Here is a 23925-nt window from a genome sequence, read left to right as displayed (position 1 = left end):
CAGATAAACCACTCTCTAGCCTAATGAAGATAAAAGAGTGCAAACACAAAAACAATAACAATAAAAAATTAAAAATTAGGGATAATTTTAATTTTATTATGTTTATTCATTTTTTGAGACAGAGAGAGAAAGAGAGAGAGAAGGAGATAGTGTGAGTGGGGGAGGGACAGACAGACACACAGAATCTGAAGCAGGATCTCAGCACAGAGCCCTACGTGGAGCTTGAACTCATGAACCACAAGATCATGACCTGAGCTGAAGTCGAATGCTTAACTGACTGAGCCACCCAGGTGCCCCAGGAATGATTTTAAAAGATAAGGTGACTATTTTAAATCACACACAAAATACATGTGTATTTACTAGAGAAGTACTTAGAATGGTGGAAACATGGCAGCAATTTAAATTTCACTAGGAGGGAACTGACCATTTAATATTGGTATTTTTATGTAATAGATTTTATTCAATGTTATGCAACTATTCAACAGATTTACACAGATACAGTTTTACTTGTTCACAGGATTTATATAAATGTTATGTAACAAAATGTTAGCTTTTTATCTCTGGGTAGTGGTATCACCTCTTAGTGAAATTATTAAAAGAAATAACATGTTCATTTTTTATATTCAACAATTTCATTCCAACACTTTCTATGTGTCAGACACAATGCCAGGTAGTTAAAGAAAAAAGCAAAACCAATGCTTTCACTTTCTGATTATCTACTTTTTGAATTAAACATTAATCACAGCACCACATAAATGAAGTACAATGAGTATAAAAGGTATACGCAGTGTAGTTTGGGAACATGTAACAAGTACCTAACAATTTGGCACGTAATAAATGCTCAATCCAGGTGTGTTGGTCTTTCTTCCTCTTTCTGATACCAACTTACTTCTCTTTTCAGGGGTTATATTACTTCTCAAAGGAATCCAGAATAGACTTATCACAATTTCCTAAAGTAATTACAAAAAAAATAATAAAATCAAGGAATAATAAAACCAGTTTCAACTCAGGACATTGGGGAAATCAGGCCCATTGTGTGCTAACGACATCCAATCTCTAAATCCCAACCATGTAGGCTTGCTAAAATTCACAGCTCAGGAGAATGAGTAATGAGATACCTGCCCCTGGTACCTCATTATCAGTCAAAAATAGGTTCAGGCACCAGGCTAATGAAAATGCAAGTATGGCTTACAAATCCACGTGAAAGACTGGTTTAGGCTGTTCCTGACCATTCACAGGCCTCTAACGCACTTGTGCCAATATCACTACAAACGTATAGGTGGTCCCATCGGTCACAGGAAGGACCACTGAGAAGAGTGTATATATACACCATATCACTCTTCATGATACTTCATAATGCCCTTCACAATACTTACCATTATGTGTAATGACATATGCCTTAGGTGTGCTCCTGTGATTATTTGATTATGCTTTACTCACTTTGTTTTAACTTTCTCCAGAGCATTTTTCACAACTGATTTTTTTTTCTTATTTCCTCCACAGCTGAGTGGAAGAAAGAATAGGGAGACAAGATGGTGGATTCTAGCAAGGAACTCTATTACTTCTTTGTGAAATCCTGGGGAAAAAAAATGATCCCAAGAGTAGAAAGGTTATACAGGTACTTTAGATTGTGGGTTCTGGAAGACCTAAAGGGTGACATTTAAGCTAAATGGCCATTAGAAGCCACCCATACATCCATAGGGGAAGTCAGTTCTTAGCAGTGGAAATAGATCATGGAAAGGCCTGATAGCGGTGAATGGGCTTGACTTCTTATAGGAACTTAAGAAGCACTATAGAATGGGAGTTTAGAGGGTGAAGGGAAAATTGATACTGAGGAAGTTCAAAGAAATAGGTAGTACAGAGATCTTATAGGGTTTTCTAAAGCTGGGAAAGAAATTTGTCGTTTGCTTTGTACCAAACATAATGAGAAGCCCTACACTATTTTTCATCAAGGGAATTATATGGTCTTATTTATATATTTTTTTAATTTTTTAATGTTTATTTTTGAGAGAGAGAGAGCACAAAGAAGGGGCAGAGAGAGAGGGGTACAGAGGATCTGAAGTGGGCTCCATGCTGACAGCAGAGAGCCCAATGCAGGGCTCAACCTTCCGAGCGGTAAGATCATAACCTGAGCCGAAGTCGGACACTTAACTGACAGAGCCACCCAGGCAGCCCAAGTCGTATTTCTATTTTTAAGAATTACTTTTACTGCTGTACAAAAAATGATTCATGGAAGGGTCCAAGTAGAACTGAGAAAAACAGTCAGGAGGTTTTTGTATTTATCAAGGACAGAGGAAATGGGTTTGGGCCAGCTAGGGTGGTGGTAGCAGAAATGGAAAAAGAAGATGGTTTGAGATATGTTTTATAGGACGAGTGAGCAGTATGTACTGATGACTTGGAGATGAAGGATGTAGACAGAAATAAATAAATAACACCTAGATTTTGGTCACTGAATCCGAATGCTACCGGAGCTTTTTACAGAAAGGTGGAAAAGGAAGGAAAGAAGGAGCTGGTTTGGATGGACAAACCATGAGTTCACTTTTAGTTTGAAATGCCTGGCAGAAAGTCAAGTGATGACATCAAAACATGTGGTGATTTGAAATCTATGGAAATATGATTGCAGTCAGGGCTCAAGGGCCCAGGAAATATTTTTCCTTTTTGAAAAAAATTTCACACATTTTTGCTCTCATCTATTATATTTGTGTTTTATTGCTTAATCCCAGAGAACAGATGTATCTTCTGTCTTACTTTCATGATCTAGGGAGATGCTTTATTTTAGCCCCCTAATAGAAACATGGGATCATAATCCCCAGTCACTGCACATGATGAAACTTAAAAACCTATTCCTGACTAATAAGGTTCTCAATGACAAAATACCTAAATTGTGACAACCAGTCACATATATATATACATATATATACATATATATATATACATATATATATACATATATATACATATATATACATATGTGTGTGTGTATAATATATACATATTTTAAATGGCACAAAGTGCTCGTTCATGGTGACAATGACTCTGACTCACTGGGAATAATTGCTTTAAATACAGGAACATGGCTATTTTAGTTCAACACTTAAAATAAAAAGATGCTAGGAACTTGTGTTTGTAGCTGGCCTCCATCTCTAGTTATCTGCATGATCATAGTCAAGTTATTATAACATTCCAGTTTCTTCTACCATAAAATGAGAGTCCCCAACAAGATAATCTTCAGGTCCCTTCCATTCACAAAATTAAATGTAAAAGAAATCCACAATTCTCCCAGCACCAGGCACCCTTAACTGCACCTCATAAATAATAATAATAATGTTTCGCAGAGTGTATGGCATGAAGTAAGGATTGTTTGCAAAATGCAATTTAAACAGATCGCGTTTTATGGCTTGCCATTTACCGTAGTAGTAAATAGCAAATAGGCAGTAGTGCCTATGTGTATTTGCTGATCTGTCAGACATTGGAAATAAGGCCAGTGCGTTATCCCCTTATGAACCAAAGCACGCACTCATTCTCTGGGAGAGGCATTAAGTTTTTATTGAAAACGACAAACCACTGCAGCTGGGGTGAGCCACAGAGGGGGCTCCTCCGTTACCATTTAACATATGCATACATGTTTTTCAGAGTGAGTGCCAGGGTTTTCTTAGCCTTGTTCTGCCATGTATTGGAGTCAGCATTCCCATCTATTTCAAAGATTTTAAAGACTACCATTTTCTCATCACATTTTATCTCCCCATGTTGGGCTTCACCAGCTCTAATTATGTGACTTCCTTTCCTCCTGATTCTTTTGCCTCAACGTCTCCAATATGATTTGGTTCCACAGCTTCTTCGACATTCTTTCCAGGCCCCAGGTGGCTATTCCTTCACAGCTAAAATCTGCTAATGCTCTTAAGATAATGTCCTTCACCGTTGGAAATAGAAAAAGAAGAGCAATAATCACTGATTCTCAGTATGAAATCTCTAAACATTGTATGCCTTCTTTCTTTTAAATGCCTTATATCCTTTTTTGTTCTTTAAATGAAGTAAAAAGCACCTGGGTGTTATAGCATTAGCTTTTTTATGCACGCTTGAAATAATCAAAATTTGATGTGATTTATGCAGTTATGGAACTATGAGTTGGGATTGTATCCACAGTATCTTCATCTATTAAATTCATATAATGAACTTACGATTGATACAGTACATTGTAACTCAGTTGCTGAATTACACATTGCCTGAAAATGAGAAACAATTCTCTGAGTTACATTATATAAATTGCAGAAAAATTTATTCATTCTCTTCATACAGATAAGAAATGAACAGGATTTAAGGACTAAGTCTGACCTGGCATAGAGTTTTTACAATTTAGGGGCAGCTGATCAGATGATGGAATTGTTTGCTGATATTTTAATCTGCACCTTAGGAGCACCATGTACAATTCAAAGGATACAACTGGTTAATTTTGTTCAATAAATCCCCAGCACTGTGTAGAATTTAATGTAGAGTTCAACCAAATTTTCATATACCATATATAGAATGGAGCATGTGGTGTTTAGGTTCAGGGGAACCGATAAAGAATTCTGGTTGGTAGATGGTTCTGTTTGTATTTGAGTGAAAATGCTAAGACACTTTCTCTTCATATGTGCATGTACTTGTAGATTAGTACAGGTGTAAAACTCTCCCAAGGTCACATATACACCTTGAAGTTTACTCTGCTGTCTAGTACCATTTTACAAGATGAAATTGCATAATTTACTGTCTTAAAATAAAACAGCAGTTGAAGGATGGGAAAAGTGCCATTTACTAGAAACTAATTCTTCTAAGCCCAAATATTCCTGAATATTATTCTTCTTTTCCCCCAATATTATTAACATGTCAGAGTAAGCATAGTTAACATGTAATTTAGAGCAAAGATTAAATCACAATCATGCTTCGTGACAACAACAAGATAAACAAGAGAAGATAGGAAGCTACTTCCTTTCTTCTATTTATCAACCCACTGATTCCAGTCCACTTGAGAAGTTCCACTCAAGGCCTGCGGTCTCTGCCACTCCAGTCCAAGGGTCACCCCTTCTGCTCCTTTATCATAAGTCAAGCACAAGGTTATACTTCCACTGTGACTTCCACAATAATGGAAAGTGAGGCATTGATTGTCTTCGTGAATAGCCCTGACATTGATGCTTATGTAGAGAAGGTGCTATATTTTAATATATAGTGCATTCTTGAAATGGTGCTTAATTAATAGTTGAGTGTCTAAAAGAAAACAAATAACCTTGAAGGTTTTAAATTAAGGTTCCATTTTCAGAAAACTAAAACTTTTTACAAATTCCTTATTGAAAATATACAGCCTTCTTGAGTTTGTTGCTATTGTTTTCCTTTAGGTTATCCAATCTCTAGAACTTCTTCAAATGTTAACAACTTCAATTTCCATTTGCTATAAATCATACAAACTAATTTTATATATATTTGGAAAGCTAACTTTTTTAGCTAAATTGAGGTGATACTGAGTATAAAGAGAAATCAGTTCTAATATCTGGAAGAAGATATTAAGACTGAAAATATTGCAAGGGATTACATGTGGATTAAGTCTGGAGTTTGTGAGGCTGTGGTTTTGTTTTGTTTTTTGCATAGTCCACAGATAACAAAATGTAATCAGAGAAAAAAGAGAATGGCAATCTTCTCCAAACAAAAGATTCTCTGGTGACCTATAATCCCATCAATAGGTAGGCAGAACTATGGACTTCCCTTTGCATTTAGATCACTAGAATCATGTTTTGATACAAGTTCTTGTGACTGATCAAGTCACCTGAGGTCTTGAAACCTCAGTTTCATAAAACTGGAAATAATAAATCATTGTTGGGATGCAGTGTTCCATGCGTCTTTCTTATTTCTACATGTGTTGTGAATCAAGGTCCTGACAGCATTTTGCTCAAAACTATCTTTCAAAAATGTCTGCAGAGCAAACAACCTTGGAAGATAGAGACAGAGCCAGGGTAGAAGCACTACCTTTTGCTTTTTAGAATAATAACCATAATGTCTCCCTCCAGGGCAAGAATTTGGAAGGTTTGCTTATAGCTGCTTTCAAGGACTGAGCTTTCCTCAACTTGGGATTCCTGGCTATTAATATAACCCAAGAGTCACTTGGCCCTCATTGCATTGCCCTGTAAGAATCTGGGCTTATAGAACTGGTATAAACACTGACACTGGCTTTTGCTGTTTCTGTAATAAGCAGCTCATTGTCTCTGATTCAAGAGTCTGTATCTTCTACCTGTACTCATTAATCTGTATCATGCCAACTCATTAGTTGGCAAATGGAATAAAATCTCAGGCCCTTCACACTTCCTGACCTATATTTCATACAGTTATTGTGGGAATCAAATTATGCAATGCATTTTTTTTATTTTCTTAAGTTTATTTATTTATTTTGAGAGAGAGAGAGAAAGCAGGGTAGGACCGAGAGAGAGAAGGGAGAGAGAGATTCCCAAACAGGCTCCACACCATTAGCACAGAGCCCCATGTAGGGCTCGAACCCATGAATGATGAGATCATGACCTGAGCCAAAATCAAGGGTAGGATGCATAACTGACTGAGCCACCCAGGCACACCCTACAATGCATTTATAAACCTTAGGTCTATGTTTGGGAGAGAAGCATTCAAAATGTTTAGCTATAATATTATTAATTATTACTCAAACCACAGTTTAATAACTTCCTCTATATATGTATCATTAAGCCTCACCTTTCAAAACTGGATTCAATTACAGATTTCTAGAATTTCATATCATTTAGCCTTTTATTTTCTTTCATAATTGAATTAAATTTAATGAACACTCAAATGGATTAAAAGTTTCACTTTTAATGTGCTTAATATTTCCATCTTTTTAGCACTTTTAATTTTCTACTCATTTCGAAAGACATTATGACATTAAATAGTCAAATAATTTGCACAAACACTGTTATACAAAGATATTAATAATGCCAAAATCAAACAGTTGGCAGACATCCCAAGCCTGAGAAAGTGGCAAATATTTGCTAACTGATGTATGAAAGCAGATTCATTATGAGAAGGTTAGTTGAGGGGTGGGATTGATTATTTTAAGACTATGTACACCTGTTGATGGATATAAACATAAAACTCAAAATTTGTACATCCACTCACTTCTTTTCCAGCTATGAATCAATGTCTCTCATCTTATAAACTTTTCCTATGCCTACCTGTGATCAAACTACCAAGCAGGAAAGTGAAAGAAGTCAGTCAAGCTAATATTAACATTAAAAAAAATGACCAAACAATTAATATTAAAAATAAAGATTTATTAATAACATCAATTTTTTGAAGTTTGGGTTTGTATATAAATAAAATATTTTTCAGTTTAAACTATATATAGATGTTTCACAGATAAGGAAAACGCACAAATTTTCCTGTGGTATCTAAAGCATCAACACAGATAAAAGTATGTTGAGTGTATCTGAGGATGTATTTGAGAAAGATGTATGTGTACATGAAAGATGTATTTGTGAAAATGAGGGAATTTTGTTACAGTAAAGATTGCCCACACATACACTAACAAAAACAAAATAAATTTAGAGCACTTTTCATATATTAATTTATTGGGCAATCTATAAATGGATCCCAAATATAAAGTCAGCCAAGTACCAATGAAGAACCAGAAACTATATTCCAGAGTCTTTTTTATTGCTTAAAGTTAACAATATATGTTTTAAAAAAATAATTGGAAAGGCACACATGGGATTTAAAACAAAAGAACAAGAAGCTTGGGTATATAGATATATGCTATCCTTAAAGCAAAATGAGCTCACGATTTAGAGTACTAAAATATTAGAAACGTTGTAGTGTACCTCTAAATATTTAAAATGTTTCCCTCTGTTTTCAAATGCAGATTTTATTATTCAGGTATGGCGGGCCGACAGATCAGGGGATGACTGCTATTGAAAAGGTAGTTGGTTAGACTCACAGATCCCAAGAGGAGGGGATGTGATACTCCATGATGGAGCCACAGAGAAGTGACAGTAGCAGTCAAGAGGGAGAGGAAGCAAGGAAAAATGTAGGACTGTGTTGTAGTTTCTGGGAAGAAACAGCAAAGCAGACTAAGAATTGGCTAGTTGGAATAATTTCAGTGGGCTCTGGGGCACAGGGGCTGTCCCTAGTTGTCTGGTATATGGCCCTGTGCTGATTAGGGGAGGAGAAAACTGGTCTTGAGTGTGAGAGCCTGATAGAAGAGGTGGATGGTGTGTGTGCTGTGGAGTGGATGGTACCCACATGAGAGAGAGCCTTGCCGGCAAGTCCTTTTCCATCTCTTGGAATTGGCTAGACCTGGAAGGGGCAGTCCTCTCAAGGTTAACAAGGCCCCCAAGATACCAAAACATCAGAAACATATGGTTAATACATCCTACCTTTCAGGAAAAATATGAGGCTTTATGAATCATTATTTATGAATACATTATGAATATGTTGCTAATAATTACAGTTATATAGCATTATGGCCTTGTATTAGTCAGGGTTCCACCAGACAAACAAAAGAAATAGGAGACGGATTGATCTATCTATCATCTATGTATGTATGTATGTATGTATGTATCTATCTATCTATCTATCTATCTGTCCTTCTATCTATCACAGATTGATAGAGATTGCAAGGAACTGCTTTATGCATATAGCAGCTGGCTAGACAAGTGAGAAATCCATAGGGCAGGCCGTCAGAAAGGCCCAGTTGCACACTGACCAGCAGGAGCTATCACTATAATCCACAAGCAGAATTTCTTCTTCCTCAGAGAAACCTCAGTTCCCTTCTTAGGTGCTTCAACTGATTAGATCACGCCCACCCAGATTATCTCGAATAATATACTTTTTAAAAAATGTTTTTAATGTTTATTTATATTTGAGAGAGAGAGAGAGAGAGAGAGGCAGACAGACAGAGGGTGAGTGGGGGAGGGGCAGAGAGAGAGGGAGACACAGAATCCGAAGCAGGCTTCAGGCTCTGAGCTGTCAGCACAGTGACATCATGACCTGAGCCGAAGTCAAATGATTAACCGACTGGGCCACCCAGGGACCCCTCCAGGATAATATTCCTTAAATAAACTCAACTGACTGTATATGTTAACCACATCTACAAAATACTTTCAAATCAACACCTAGATTAGTGTTTGATGGATTAATTGGGCACTGTAACCTTTACATTATCATATTAAACTAAACATCATAGGCCTCATCATCTGGAAAAGATTTTGGGGCCGGGGGTGTCATTTTGTGTGTGTCGTTATCCAAACTAGTGGTGGAGGAAGAAGTGAGAATAACTGAATAAAGATACAATGAAGTTGATTGGAGTAATTTTCTGTAACAAGAACTCTGCAGAATTATTTTCCTGAATAATTTCTGAACCCAGTTACTAAGCTGAATTTAAAGAACAATAAATCTTCTCTACAAAAAGAAAAGTCACCAATTAAGAAATAAACTTTTACAATATGTTACCTTTCCTCAAATTAATACCAAGCAGGTAATCAATAAGTATTGAATGAATAAATGAAAAATTATGAGCAGACTATATAATATTTGATAGATGTTTGTATTCTCTTTTCAACCCTCTAAGTTTATGGATTTTGTTTTTTTCATTGAAGGAAATCCTTTTGTTAACTAGAAAGAAATGTTTTATTACAGTTAAATGGTATTAATATAGGTATTCTTCAGTATCCAAGTAAAAGCATCACAAAACAAATAAAATGAATAATGAAAGCAGAGTGTCTTATTGGAGGTTATCAAATTAAAGGTTTATTTCACATCCACAAAAAAATTCCCTAACAACTGATATGAACATTTTCAGTGAAAAATTTTTTAAATGAAGGAATTTTACATCCTTAATATTTGAATACCTCCAAGCTTTTAGCTATATGTACTTACATACAAATACACTTCCTGTTGTGTATGTTGTTCACACAAAAGGAAAATGTAGAACGCTTTATTCAAAGTTCCATAAAAGTCCCTCATGACAGCTAGGTATCAACTGCTCCTTACTGAAGTAGGTAATTAGGTTACTATTATACTCCTTGCATTACTTGAGCTTTCAAAGTGAGAGAGACGTACAGACTAAGAGGAGGGAAGGTAACTAAAATATATACAATAAAACCTTGGATTGTGAGTAACTGGTTCTGTGAGTGTTCCACAAGACAAGCAAACATTTCTAATAAATTTTAACTTGACAAACGAGTGATGTTTTGCAATATGAGTAGTACATGAGGCCAAATGTCACCTCATCATAACTGAACCAATGGTTCTCGAAATTTGCTTTGATAGACAAGTTCTTTGGATTACAAGCATGTTTCTGGAATGAATTTATGATTGCAAACCAAGGTTTTACTATAGTGGACAATGTGGTGGTTAAGGGTACCAACTTCCCTCAACAGTTGGAAAATCTGCATATAATTACTGACTCTCCCAAAACTTAACTGCTAATAACTTACTATTGACCTAAAGCCTTACCTATGACATAAACAGTCAATTAACACATATTTTGTATATGTATTATATACTGTAATCTTACAATGAAGTAAGCTAGAGAATAAATGTCATTAAGAAAATCATAAGGAAAAGAAAAAAAAAACACTTATAGGACTGTACTGTAAAAAAATCCCCATATAAGTGTAGAAATTATCAAAATGTTGCATTAAACTTTATTCAAAGAATGTATGTATATCTTCTACACTAGAGTTATAACAATAAACTCTAGAGTCCAACAATAGAGTTATAAAGTATCCATATTCATCTTTGAAAACTTATCTTAAACAATGACAACTCAAAAGTCGGTTGGACTTTCAAAACCATACAGGAAATATACAGTAGGAAAATTCAGCCCATTAAGATTAAGAAAGGTTGAAGACTTCCTTAAATATACATAAATTCATGCTTACTGACCTCTCTACAAGACTAGTCTTTATGTAACAGTGTTCACCTTTAGAGTCCCTTATCAATAATATCTAATTAATAAGAATAGACAAATCCTGCTGTGTCATCCAATGTTCTCAAGTCACTTTTCTATGGTTTGGAGACTAATTAGATCCATATGTACTTGTTTCTCCTCTATAACAAGCTAGCAACAATTATACAAACCATATAAAGTTTTAGGGAGCATATCATCTCAACAATTTTAAATCCCATGAAATTCTTAGGGTTTAAGATTTGTTTCCTAACACTGCCTGAACACTCTGTTCTTCTCCCCAAGTTTTCATAACTAAGTGCTTTTACCTTGACAGATGATTGTCTAAACTTCTTATTTGACTTATGTAAAGGGGAAGATAGAGAAGGCATAGCTCACACAAAGATTTTAATCTATGACAAAAAATGTAACCAGATGGATTTTTTAAATTTTTGGTTAAAAAATATTCAATGCCTATTACACCTCCCAATTAATGATATGGCCCAAATATTAAATAAATAAACTTTTTGAGGGGAAAATAGTTTACTTAGTTTATATTTATTGTTTTTTTTCTTTTGGAAGAGTCTGCTTATGTTTCTCTAGGCTTCTTTTTTGTTTGTTTGTTTTGAATTTTATTCAATATCTCTCTAAGCTTCTGTTTTCTCAGTCAATGATCTGATACAATAAGTAGATTAGAGCCAGAAAATGTCTTTCCCACAGAGATAGGAAAACTGTCTAACAGAATATTAACAAATCCGAGTTCCCAGTATAGCTGCCTTACTCATTGCTCTAAATTAATGACTTCGAAAAAGGGAAAGAAATTATAAGTGAGAGGACAGACAGGGATTTCAATATGCCCTTTCCCGTGTCTGTGATTACTAATAGAACCATTGCCTTTCCCCCAAATCTTTGGATAGTATTTGTGATGTGATATGTATTCAAAATGGCCAAAAGGATTGTAGGCAAAATAAAATAAAATAAAATAAAATAAAATAAAATAAAATAAAATAAAATAAAAGCTTGTAGAGATCAAGTAAAAAGAAGATGAGAAAAATAATCAATATAAAAAATCAACAAAGAAATCATTATCAATGATGTCTTTGTTCCATGTTCTAAACATGAAAGAAAAATATCTTTCTGCATCAGGGAACTTACAAGTCTTACTCTTCTCTTAGAAAAGTGTACCAATGACTAGGTAGTGAATGATTTGTTCTCTACACAGGCCTTCATTCCCAAATAAATTAATAAAGGATCTCAGAATAATTTTGCTGTTTATTGTACCAAAATGTTAGTTCTGGCCTCACTAGTAATTTTAGCTAGGAGGAACATTCTATGATACTTAGCATATTTATTCCAGCTCAGTAAAGAAAAATCTAAAGCCTATACTTTACATGGGATTCTCCAAGAACCATCCTTGCTCACTCATTCTTGCTCATGGGGCTTTATAATATTTGCATAATCCAGGAAAATTCCATGTTAGAGCACAACATGAAATCAGCAATGACCTCTAACTTGATTCCAGTATCAGTTCCTTGCCTCACTAACAGGAATTTAGTTGTTTTTTGGTTTTGTGTGAATGTGTTTTTGAGCTTTTGGGTTTTTGTTTTGTTTTGTTTTGTTGTTTTGTTTTGTTTTTTGAGATAGGAATTTAGTTTTTAGGGAATATTTTACTTTGTTTTCTTATTGTGATTCATATTTCTCTCTCTCTCTAAGGATTTCAAAAACTCAGTCAAGTTTGTCTTTTTGGTAAAGCTGTCCTGGTTGCTGAAGTGGAAACCAAGAAGTATTCTACAATGTATAAATTGAAAAGAGTTATTTTGTTTTGTCAGACAAAATTAGGTATTAATCCAAGCTCTGCCAAATGTTATCTGTGGTATCCTAGAAAAGTCATTATATCTAGAAGACTTTATTTTTCATGAGTGAAATGGAATAATAATAATTAGCTTACAATGATTTTGAGAATTAAAAGAGATGGTGGAATCATAGTACTAATCATAATAAGTACTGGTCATAATAAGTACTCATAAAAAATTGAGGCTGTTTTTATTGTTGTCAGTGGTTGTGTTTCTGTGATAAGAGTTAGCTTTTGTTTTTCAAGAGATGACAATTAATTTATAAATATAGCATGAACAATAAAAAAAGATAATATTAATTTAATCAAAATTATTTTCTCACACAGTATATTTAGATAAAATCAAATAGAGGGAGAATATAGTGATCCAGCAATGGTCATAGATGGAATGAAGGATCAGAGTGAACTTTGAAGGGCAAATGGTCCAGTTATTTGGCCAACCAGATGAGACTATAGGAAACAAAGCTTGAACAAAGGCTTTTAAGGTAGAATTGAGAAATCGTAAAAGAATTTCAATCTTTTTAAAGATAAATAAAACTTGTGGATAACTTGAATGTCATGCCATTGAGTGAGGACTTGACTGACATAATGGGTAGTCACTTGAGAATACACATCTATGTATTCTTTTTCCATGAAAGCAGTAGCATGGGATTGACATTGTAGAAAGATAATTATAAAGCCATGTGTAGAAGGAAATGAAAGTGAGAGGGAATGGGGATGGAAAGAACGATGTGAGTCAAGGACTATTTGGAAGAGAATAGAAGCTATGAGAATACAAAAAAATAAAAAAAGAATTGGATGCACAAGATATTTCTTTTTTTTTTTTTTTTAATTTTTTTTTTTTCAACGTTTATTTATTTTTGGGACAGAGAGACAGAGCATGAATGGGGGAGGGGCAGAGAGAGAGGGAGACACAGAATCGGAAACAGGCTCCAGGCTCTGAGCCATCAGCCCAGAGCCTGACGCGGGGCTCCAACTCCCGGACCGCGAGATCGTGACCTGGTTGAAGTCGGACGCTTAACCGACTGCGCCACCCAGGCGCCCCAGCTAAAATTATTTCTAAAGTGCCTTTCTACAATTAACTGGAGACCCTACAGAAAATCTCTAAGTTTCACCTACTAAAAACCAAGGCAGGTGATTTTTAATGGAAAGATAAGGGAAGTAATATTTACAAAGGGACATAACAATTTTAGATATTGTACTCATATTGCATGCTCCTTTGAACCACAGGAATATAGGGAATTTCATGACCTATCAAAAGGTACCACCACTAAGACACAGAGAGGTTAAGTAAATTGATTGGGGTCACACAGCTAATTTAAAAAAAAATGCTCTTTCCATTACATCACATTGGGAAATTCTTCCAGTCTTTTGTCTGACAAGGCATTGGCCTCCTAGATTCTAATGTTGATTGATTATAAGACATCCAGGTCACTCATGTTCTGTCTTAATTCGGTTTTCCTTATTGTTATTATTTTACTTATTTCTATTATTATCATCATCATCATTATTATTATTAACCCTTCACCTGGATTAATCATAAGGGGAGTTATGGTTTAAATATAAATAAATGGTATTTTATCTATCTTGTGTTTACCACTCAGATTTGTAGGAATGCTCTTTCAGGAAATGATACAACTTTCTTTTTTTTTTTTTTTAATTTTTTTTTTCTTTCAACATTTTTATTTATTTTTGGGACAGACAGAGACAGAGCATGAACGGGGGAGGGGCAGAGAGAGAGGGAGACACAGAATCGGAAACAGGCTCCAGGCTCTGAGCCATCAGCCCAGAGCCCGACGCGGGGCTCGAACCCACGGACCGCGAGATCGTGACCTGGCTGAAGTCGGACGCTTAACCGACTGCGCCACCCAGGCGCCCCAACAAGATATTTCAAAGGATGGATCAGCATAAATTAATGGACTACATGTCTAAAATAACCTAAATATCTAAAATTAAAGAATTGAATGTTTCCATTGAGGCTTCTTCTCTTATATTCCATTCACACAGCTCTTACTTCTAACCCTCGCTTGACCAGTCTCTTTGGAGAAGAAAAAGAATAATAAGCAACCTCATTATTTATGTCTCAAGTCTATATTCATATCCTTGGCTCTCAAAATATAAAGGCCAGATTTATAAATCAAGTGAGAGAAAATACAGTGTAGTGTGGGCATAAGTTCTTTTCAACTTGAGTTGAATCAGTGATAAGATGTAGTGGCTCTGTCATAAGCACTTATAAAAACAGAAAGATCTAAGGTGAGAATAGTTCCCTGATCAACCACCATGCCTAGGACAACAGACCCAAAGGCCTTCTAATCATATAAAACAACTAACGCATTTAATATAACTTTTCCCAGAAAAGGGCTTGAAACATGTGATCCTGTTTCTAAGACAGAGTACCAGTGAACTTATTTACAATTTTGATAAATTTCCATTTATAATTTTGATTAAAAAGACATTTTGCTAGCAGGAAAACCATTTCTACAAGTAAAGTTTCACATGAAATCTTCATTAAAACAAGCAAAGCTTGGGGCGCCTGGGTGGCGCAGTCGGTTAAGCGTCCGACTTCAGCCAGGTCACGATCTCGCGGTCCGTGAGTTCGAGCCCCGCGTCAGGCTCTGGGCTGATGGCTCAGAGCCTGGAGCCTGCTTCCGATTCTGTGTCTCCCTCTCTCTCTGCCCCTCCCCTGTTCATGCTCTGTCTCTCTCTGTCCCAAAAATAAATAAACGTTGAAAAAAAAAAAAAAAAAAAACAAGCAAAGCTGTTCTAGTGAAATCAGGAGGCTGGTCTCAAAGTTCTGACAGTACTTTCCTCCCCTCACAAAACGTCACTGCAGGAATAGACATACTGTAAAACCCCAAAGTCTTTGCAGAACACAGTTTGAAAACCACTGCCTCAATGTATTTGAGGTATTGTTATTGAACCAATATTTATAACAGGGTTGAAAATGAGGTTCTAAAATGGAATCATTCTCTCTATAAAATCAATTTTTAGGGTTAAAATATGATCTTGGACTCATCTTATGTGTACCTATCTGAGCTCACTAGGCTAATGCACAAAAAGACAAGTTTCAACATGAAAAAAAATCACTCACCCTTTTAATTTAATTGATTTAGGTGCAAATAGTTTACATTTTTAAATCTACATTTGGTTTGGTCTCTTATACATGAAGCATCCTATTAACTACCTACCATTCATTCACAGGATGACGGGCTGGCAAGTGTACCTCCCATACTCATGGCCACGTAAGAGAGTACAGCAAGAAAGACAAATGAGGATGATGAGACAAAATGAATGAAAGTAACATTTCACATAAACATACTGTTTAAATAATTATTTTCAGTGCATAATCCTATATAATCTTTTTAGCACACTCAAGGAGTAAGCAACATTATTATTTCTATTTTATAGGCAAAGAAGCTGGAAACTAAAACTTAGAAAATAAAATTTATCCAAGGCCATATGAATATAAAGTGGCAATGCCATGTCTCACTCAGAACTTCATTTTGAGTTCTGAAGAAAAAAGAAAAATAAGAAGGGAAGATGCAAACAAGAAAGACACTTACAGCATGATTCATGGAATAAAAGATTTCTAAATGAGATTTCTTTAAAATTAAACTCTTCTGATCCATGAAAGACTATTAAGAGAATGCAAAGAGAGGCTCCTGAGTGGCTCAGTCGGTTAAACATCCCACTGCCACTCAGTTCATGATACCACATTTTGTGAGTTCAAGCCCCGCTTCGGGCTCTATGCTGTCAGCTCGGAGCCTGGAGCCTGCTTCTGATTCTGTGTCTCCTTCCCTCTCTGCCCCTCCCCTGCTCACTATCTCTCTCTCTCTCTCTCTCTCTCAAAATTAAATAAAGATTAAAAAACTTAAAAAAAAGAAAAAAGAAAGAAAAGTGGCAGAAAACATTTGCCAAACATATATCAGCTTAAGAACTAAAGTATCCAAAATATACAAAGAATTCTTAAAACTCAACAACAGGAAAAGTAGCAACTCAATTTAAAAATAGGCAGGGGGCGCCTGGGTGGCGCAGTCGGTTAAGCATCCGACTTCAGCCAGGTCACGATCTCGCGGTCCGTGAGTTCGAGCCCCGCGTCGGGCTCTGGGCTGATGGCTCAGAGCCTGGAGCCTGTTTCCGATTCTGTGTCTCCCTCTCTCTCTGCCCCTCCCCCATTCATGCTCTGTCTCTCTCTGTCCCAAAAATAAATAAACGTTGAAAAAATTAAAAAAAAAATAAAAAAATAAAATAAAAATAGGCAAAAGATCTGAACAGACACCTCACCAAAGAAGATATACAAAAGGTGAGTAAGCATATGACAATATCCTCAACATCATAAGTTATTAGGGAATTGCAAATTAAAACAACGAAATACCACTACACACTTATTAGAATGCTGAAATTCAAGGCAGTGACAACCTCAAATGTTGAGGATGGTCTGGAACAATAGGAAGTCTCATTAACTGCAAAATAGTACCGTCACTTTGAAGATAGCTTGGCAGTTTCTTGAAAAGTTAAGCATAGTGTTACCATAACATCCAGTAGTCAGACTCTTTCGTATTTACCTATACTAAGTGAAAACGTATGTCCACACAAAATCCTGCACGTGGATTTCATAGAAGCGTTATTCAAATTTGCCAAAACTTGAAATTACCAAAAATGTCCTTCAGTTGGTGAATGGATAAACAAACTGAATATAGTTGAGCCTTGAATAACACAGGTTTGAACTGTACAAGTCCACTTATATGGAGATTTTTTTAAAAAAATACACTACAGTACTATGTATTGTCTCTTCCTTATGATTTTCTTAATAACATTTTCTTTTCTCTATATTACTATATCACATATTATAATACATGTAACATATAAAATTTGTGTTGACTGTTTACATTGTTGGTGGAGGCTTCTGGTCAACAGTATGCTATTAGTAGTCAAGTTTTGGGGAGGTCAAAAATTACATATGGATTTTTACTGTTGGGAAGTTTGGCTTTCCAACCCCCATATTGTTCAAGGATCAACTATCCATTCATACAATGGGACATCATTCTGCAACAAAATGAAATGAGTTATCAAGCCATGAAAAGATATGAAGGAACAGCAAGCGCATATTACTAAGTGAAAAAAGCCAATCTGAAAAGGCTATATTCTGCATGAATCCAACCACATAACATTTGGGGAAAGACAATAAAAAGATCAGTGGTTGCCAGAATTTCTGGAAGTGAGACAGGGAGGGATGAGTAGGTGAAGCATAGGGAATTTTACAACAGTGAAGTTATTCTGTATGACACCATAATGATGTTATACATGGTGTTATACATTTTCATAACTCATAGAATGTACAACGCCAAGAGTGAACATTAATGTAAACTATGTGCTTTAGTTAATACAAATTTTAAAAAGAGAGCAAGAAAGAATGAAGGGAGATAATAAGAAGGAAAAAAGGGAAAGTTGGAACAAAGCCAAGAAGGCAATGGCTAGAGGCATCATTGCTGACCACATACATTTCTGGGCATTAGCTCAGGGGCTGTCATTACCTTTGCTCAATTAACTGTTATTATGTAATACTTCTTTTCATATTTTCCCTTTCCTGTTCATAAATCTTTATACCAAGTCGTCTGCAAATTAATCTTAACCCACCTCTGAATCAATCCTTGTGTCAACAAATCAGATGATGAGACAGATTATTCTTTATTATAAAGACTTAATGATGTCCCACTTAATTAACCTATATTTTCCATAAATAATGATTTATCTATTGGCATCCTTAAAAAAAGTAATGTACAGACAGACTCAAGAGGCATATATATACATACAACACACACACACACACACACACACACACACACACACAAATGCATACACCTGACAAATATAAGCCTCTTTTTACTACCAAACCCTGACTAAACCTGACAACAAAGTCACTAGAGAACTCTACCCAAGGAACATGAAAAGTATGAAACTCCTAAAATTTCAAAATATAGAAATTAAAAAGAGACAGATGACAAGTCAATAATCATGACATGATTATCATAAACATGCTGAAAAATAAATGGAAAATCTCAGTAGGGAAAGACATTCTTTGGAATTTACAAGTAAGCAACTAGCCCTTGGACTTAATTCTCAGTTTAAAGGGCCTCCAAATAATTGAATAAACAATAAATGGCTCAGGGAGAATTAAGGGAGAGGCACGATTTTACATAACCCATCCAGAGAATGGGGGGGGGGGGCGAGGAGGGAGTTAAGGATGAAAGTGAAAGGATTAATATTCAGCCTTATTTTTACTGCAAACATCGACAGGATGATAATGAATTCTGGGCCTGGCTCCTGAGATGCAGGTTACCTCCATCCAGGCGAAGGAGGCATGAATAATTAATAATCCACTTCAAAGTTCACAACCCCCATCTCCTCCCCAAGGTAGTCATCAAGAGAGGCAACAGCCAGCTAATGGGAGGATTGCTTAGTACATCTCATGCAAATTGAAGCTTCTGTGCCTCAAGGTTTGCTCTCCTATGCCAGCTCAGGAAGCAGCTGGTTCCCTGAACTCCAGGAGAGAACATTTAGCCCCTTTCAACCACAACTCAAACACCCAGTCTTACCTTCCTGAAAGGTTCAGAACATCGTAGGGGTCTGGCCATCAATCAGTGATTGTGTTTTTCCTCAGCTTCACTGTAGCTGGAATGTTATTTTTGCTGAAGAACCAAATCTGTTACCCAGACTACAGATCTCAATATACACCCAACATACCCAGTTTGTCTGTTCAACTAAATCCAAGCAAGATAGTCATTGTTTTTTAGGGGGAAACATCTTAAAAGCCAGCTTTCTTCTTTAACAACTAAACGAATATCAGGCTAAGTGCATTTGGTCATTTTTGATGTATCTTCGAAGTTCTTCTACCAAACCCAGTATCATAGTTTCAGACTTGGGTGTTCATAGAAGTTGTCTTAGAAAATGCATTAAAATGGAAGCTCAGTCAGAGAAATACAGATATCACATGTTTTCACTCATATGTAGAACTTGAGAAACTTAACAGAAGACCATGGGGGAAGGGAAGGAGGGAAAAATAGTTACAGTGAGGGAGGGAGGCAAACCATAAGAGACTCTTAAATACAGAAAACAAACTGAGGGTTGATGGGGGGTGGGGGAAAGGGGAAAATGGATGGTTGGCATTGAGGAGGACACTTGTTGGAATGAGCACTGGGTGTTGTATGTAAGCAATGAATCATGGGAATGTACCTCCAAAACCAAGAGCACACTATACACAGTATGTTAGCCAACTTGACAATAAATTATATTAAAAATAAATAAATAAATAAATAAATAAATAAATAAATAAATAAATAACATTAAAAAAATGGATGGTTCTAGACCCCACCCCTGGAAGTTCTGATTAAGTAAGTCTTAGGTGGAGCTGAAGAATCTGTATTATTACTAAAAAGAACTTAAGTTATAGTGATACAGAAATTGTCAAACTAGACCTTAAGAAACAGCAAGGAACACACAATTGGCACTTACACAAATAGTATCCATGGACTAAATTTTTTCAGTTTTGATTCTTTTTTTATCAAACCTCAACTGTGAATGTCATATGTAATAGATCTGAAGCACTGAATTGAAACCCATGCACAGCATAAATGAATTTGGCTTGTGGAAGCAAGCCAATAAGCTAATATGTTGCACATCTCAAGATGGCTTTGTTTTGTCTGCTTATTATTTTTGAAGTGATCCTCACAAAATGGCTTCCCCTTCCCTCCCCCCCAAAAAAGGAAAAATATCTTCCCTGGAAAATGATCATTAAATGAATGAGAAATTAACATTGTTTGAAAATGTAGAGACGCATAACAGCATGATGGAAAAACAATCCAGAGCAATCACAATGAACTCATGGAAGCACCTCTATATGATTCTTAGTATTGGTCAGTGATAAATAAGAAAATAAGGAAATCTGCACGTGTGCGCACACACACACACACACACACACACACACACACACATGCATTCATATGCGTTCATATTCAGTCACAAAAAAAAAAACAAACACACACACACACACAACAGCCTAAGCTCCTCATCTACAAAATAAAATTATTGGACTAACTTCTCTGTGGCACAAATATCTATGACTTCATTTGCCAAAAACTTGGCTGAACTTTACTGCAGTGTCTGTGATAGTGTTATTCATTTTACCTTAATACTAAAGCACCAACTTTTTTTTTAATCTCTGAGTTTTTTCTCTTTAATTGTTTTCTTTTCTGTTTGTGTTTCTAAGCTGCCCATCCATATTTAGAGAGGACTCATCCATGGTATATGTGAGTACATGTCTTATACACCTATATTAGTTAGCTTTCTAAAAGTAAGCAGTTGGAACACTCAGAGAGGGTATCTTGTATGAGTTGAATAAACACAGTATTTTAAAGTTTATTTTTATTTTATTTTGAAGAGTGATTCTAGAAGGGAAAAAGTTAGAAAAATTTCCAGCACAATTTCCCTTATATTTTCTGCAGAAATCAATGGCAGCCCAACATGAGGTTTTTGCGAATTCCCACTGGCTTAGCAATTCTCTTAGACACCTCTGAATTCACTGCCCTATTGAAGTTTAGACTTACTGCTCATTTTGCCTTAGGAAGGTCATTTTATCTCGTTGAAGATCACTTCGGGCTTCGGACTTGGCTGCTTTCCCTTGATTTCTACAAAGCAGTCCTTGCATGAAGCCTGTGTGAGCAGAGCAGACTTCACTAAATGGTTGGGGAAGGAGGGAGGTTTTGACCACAAGAATGCAACAAATGTTGAATTCCATGTTCTCCAAAGACTTTCACTCCTTCCCACCCATTTAGGCTCCAGTTTCTCGTCATGGTTTTGGGACCCTTTTCCCATCGATCATCAAATCCTAAATAAAGATCCATCTTAAAAAGTAGTTGAAGGAACCTTAGAAATCACGTAGTCCTCAAGCCTCTGCTTCTTACCAAACCCCACGCATCTCCCTTGCTCTGTTTCTTTCCCCTTGTCACACTGTCCTATAACTTCTTTAGTTACCATCCCACTGATGCTCAAGGCTTCAGAGGCTTTTTTGAGGACGGAGTCATTATCACATCTGGATCACCAGGGTCTGCCATCATATTTTAATAAAGTAGGCACTCAGTTAATGCCTTTTGAATAAATGTGTGACCTTCCAGGATATGACATACTCTGTTCATCCACGGGTGTGCACACCCCCACCCCCACTCCCTTTCATCACGTACAAGTTTATAAAAACTGAGGCTCTGAGGAGAGAAATAACATACCTGAAAACCCCAGAACAAAATCCAGGTATCCTACCTCCTCAGATTAATATTCTCCATAATGCTCTGCTACTCCAGCTGTTTACATGTAAATGTGTTCAATGAATTTCCTTATCCTAGCTCTGCTATAAAACATCTTTACAGCTTTTTCTCAACAAATTAGATTTAAGAGGAACAAGTTATAGAAAGAAATTTTCTGCTGATGGAAACATTTTCTACATCAACATCCTAGCATTTTCAACATGTGTAAATTCACTGTATTTACAATCTTAATTAGTATTGAGAACTCCAACTAGGATCAATCCTTGGAATTGGTGCTAAACCAGAAGAGGAAAGGAATTAACATGTGGTAATGGCTATTTTGGCCTCAAAGGACAGTTTATCTCTAATGTTCAACCTAACACTCTGGGCCCAAAGTTTTTCTCTGCTTAAGGCAGAAAAAAAAAAGTGCTTGTAGATGGTATGTTTTATTTTCCTAATGAAAATCTATGAAGGAAATTTTTTAAACATTTCAAAATATCTCCTTGCAAATCTGTTAACTTTTTGTAGGAGTTTTCTTTCATCAGAGAATGCTGCTTATGATTTCATTATCACTGATAATCCTATGACTCATTAATTAGTTTCACATCCAAAATGAACTGAATATTTTTCCTCAACTCTTTATGCCATTTAAAACCTGACAAAATGAAAACACAGTATCACCTTCTGGAAGTCTCTGTGCCTCCAGGCTGACTGCATTCCCAGGTACTTATGGGTGTTACCAATTGTAGAAAAAGAAATTTGCCCTCTGTACAACATTCTGCAGACCCTTCCTGCCCATACCACATTCTGAAAATGCTTCTTCTACCCATAGCTTTCCATTATCTACTCTTTTTGTATGACTTTTATGGACAACATAAAAGTAATGTTTTTTTGTTTTGTTTTTTAAATTTATTGATTTATTTTGAGACATGGAGAGTGTGTGACAGGAGAGGGGCAGAGAGAGGGAGAGAGAGAATCCCAAGCAGGCTCCACACTGCCAGTGCAGAGCCTGATGTGGGACTTGAACCCATGAACCATGAGATCATGACCTGAGCCAAAACCAAGAGTCAGATGCTTAACTAACTGAGCCACCCAGGTGCCCCAAAAGTAATGTTTTTATGATAAAGTCACTTCAGGAATGCATTTTTCATATAGCCAATTGATTTATTTGTATAAGTCCTCCACTGGTTTATGTTTGACAGTGTAAAAACAGCTCTTTTGGTCACAGCTGTTAACCTTTTCTCCTTTTATCTCATCCTATATATAAAGAAATGATCCAAATATATTAGGCTTGTTCCCAAACTTACTAATCAGAATCTACTAGACAGGAGGCAGGTAATCTACATGTTTTAAATCACCTGCAATAATTGTAATGATTAGCTAGGTTTGGAAACACTCCACCAAGTCCAAGAATGGATCCATGTAACCACTGAAATTAATTGTGAAATACTTCTGTGCCTGTGTTAATGTATTTTTTTTGGAGAGAGGATACTTTTCCCTTTTTAAATTCTAAAAGTCCTCTTTAAGAATAGGACAGACACAGGGGCGCCTGGGTGGCGCAGTCGGTTAAGCGTCCGACTTCAGCCAGGTCATGATCTCGCGGTCCGGGAGTTCGAGCCCCGCGTCGGGCTCTGGGCTGATGGCTCAGAGCCTGGAGCCTGTTTCCGATTCTGTGTCTCCCTCTCTCTCTGCCCCTCCCCCGTTCATGCTCTGTCTCTCTCTGTCCCAAAAATAAATAAATGTTGAAAAAAAAAATTTTAAAAAAAGAATAGGACAGACACAAAAATGAGAATAATTCATATACTGAAAGATTTAGAGTATTTTAGGACCTCAAGTCCCTTGACATGAGAACAAAATAGAAT

Source organism: Lynx canadensis, chromosome B3 (assembly GCF_007474595.2).
Source record: "Lynx canadensis isolate LIC74 chromosome B3, mLynCan4.pri.v2, whole genome shotgun sequence".
Taxonomy (NCBI): domain Eukaryota; kingdom Metazoa; phylum Chordata; class Mammalia; order Carnivora; family Felidae; genus Lynx; species Lynx canadensis.
This window is presented reverse-complemented; position numbering follows the sequence as displayed.